This window comes from Oryctolagus cuniculus, chromosome 5 (genome assembly GCF_051225735.1).
Source record: "Oryctolagus cuniculus isolate XC-2025 breed Fujian yellow rabbit chromosome 5, ASM5122573v1, whole genome shotgun sequence".
NCBI lineage: Eukaryota > Metazoa > Chordata > Mammalia > Lagomorpha > Leporidae > Oryctolagus > Oryctolagus cuniculus.
The window spans coordinates 73,905,960-73,908,258 of record NC_142871.1 but is presented as its reverse complement, the minus strand read 5'-3'; positions in this window follow the sequence as shown (position 1 = coordinate 73,908,258).

The window sequence follows — 2,299 nt, the reverse complement described above, 5'->3', positions numbered from 1 at the left end:
TGTTATGATTTTAAAATTAGTATCATATTAACCTGAGAATTGGTGAAAATTGTGTTGTAGTAATAATGCATTTGTTGTGACTGAGAATCTAATATATTAATACCTTAAAAACATACTGTCATGAAATACAGGAATCTACCTATGTGCAACTCCATGTTTTATCCACATCCAAAAAGCCTATCAACATGAAAGATGAAATAAATCAAGAATGAATCCAGGGGCCAGCGTTGCGGTGCAGTTGGTTTAGCGGCTTTTGATAGGAGCATCCTATAAGGATTTGAGTCCCAACTGTTCTGCTTCTAATCCAGTTTCCTGTTAATGCACCTGGGAATGCAGTGGAGGATGACCCAAATGCTTGGGATCCTGCTACCCATATGGGACACCCAGATAGAGTTCCAGGTTCCTATCTTCAGCTTGGCTTAGCTCTGACCATTACTGCCATTTGAGGAATGAACCATCAGATGGAGGATATCTTTCTATCTTTCTCCTCCAACCCCTGTTTATGTGTGCATGTGTGTGTGTGTGTGTCCCTCTCTTTGCCTTTCAAATAAATAAATAAATCTTTAAAGAGAGTTCAAATGAGTAACATACTTGTGACACCAATGCTAAAATGAATACCCCAAATCATAATATTTACAGAAAACTGATAAGGTAGAAAGGGCCTTCGTGAGCAAAATTTTAGGGCAAGAGGAGGAGTAGGCCCAGTGCCTTTGATATTAATGATGAATGAAAAATATCCTCAAATCATTCAATCTGTTGAGTGATTATTGTTGTGCTTTGGTGTGTAAAAGAGAAAGATCTTTCTTCAAAAAGAAATATTTGTTTAATTCATATATGAATGGTAATCAATTAATAATTAATTAGAGAAGGTCAATCCTATAGAAATTATGAGGAATTATGGAATAGCATATACTTAAATAGGAAAATGTAAGATTTAAGGAGAGTATTATGGTTGTTTTCACTATTTTGTGGATCAGGCATGCAAATTCACAAGTAGCTATACTATATAATAGACTGCCAGGTAGGCAAATTTGGAGTGTATAAAAGGCAGTTATTTATTAAAGTTGAAAAGGATTTTAAACTAAACAAGTAAGGTCTCTTTCAGCAGATGTCTTTCAACAGATGATCAACTGACAGAAAAGGATTCCTTCTATGGGAAACAAGATACCTGTCAACATTCTTTTCATTTTGAATATTGTGAGGTCAGATGATAGCATGGTAACAATTTAATCTAGGAAACAGAGCTAGAGGTAATGGTTTCATTAACTGTACTGTGAGGCCAAATGCATGAAACTGAATGAAGATCTAGATAATCAATCCTAAACTCTAGGTTTTAGAATTGAGTAGCAGCAAGAAGGATGCACAAGCAAAAGACCAGCAGTAGGAAGAAGTCCAAACAATTTCAAGAATTCTTCCTGAATTATGATATTCAGGAGTGGATCCCTGCCTTTTTTCATAGGGTAGAGGTAGCATTGAAGTTAATGCTATTTTGGAAGGAGGGATAAAATATAGACTGAAATATATCATTTGATCCAGCAACTGAAGCAAGTATTAGAGACTTACATTTGCCAAGACATATTTAATAAAAATTACAATGGTGTAAATAGAAATCCTAAAACATAAATACAGCATATACCTTTTGGAAGATATTTATGCTACACTAATGTCTAGAGAAACCAGTTTTTATCCTTATGTATACCAATAACAAAAACTTAATAAGTACGGGTGTATAGTTACATGTATCATCTCATAATTTTGTCTTATGCTAACTCTGTGAAGTTGAAACAATTATCATAATTTTATAAGTAAGGAAACTGAGACCTTAAAAGTAAGTAATTTTTAAGTAATTTGTCTTAGAACAGAATCCAAAAGTAGTAAAACCCGATTTATTTTATCCTAGCTATTCTGAAACAGGAATTCTCTTCGTTAATGATAGTGGTGTGTATTTCTGATGTTGTTGGAAATCAAACTATTCTGAATTTGAGCTCTGGGAAACAAAGAAGTGGAAACCTACTTGAGATGGCCTGTATGCCTTTTGGGAGGTTGGCAGTCAAATGTGGCACCAAACTCAGTATCCAATCAAGTGTTTGGTACTGTCCAACCTTCCATATGGTTGGGAGGTCTGGATCTGTCACAGATGTCGCAGGCAGCTTCCCGCATCACCTGCAAGACATATGTGGCATAAATGGGGAAGCAGGATTACTGAAAGTGTGCCCCCAGCTGAGTCTGTGGCTGGGAAGCAAAGATCAGCACACCAGCTAGCATAGGAATTGGACAAACTTGGGGCACAGTTCACGTA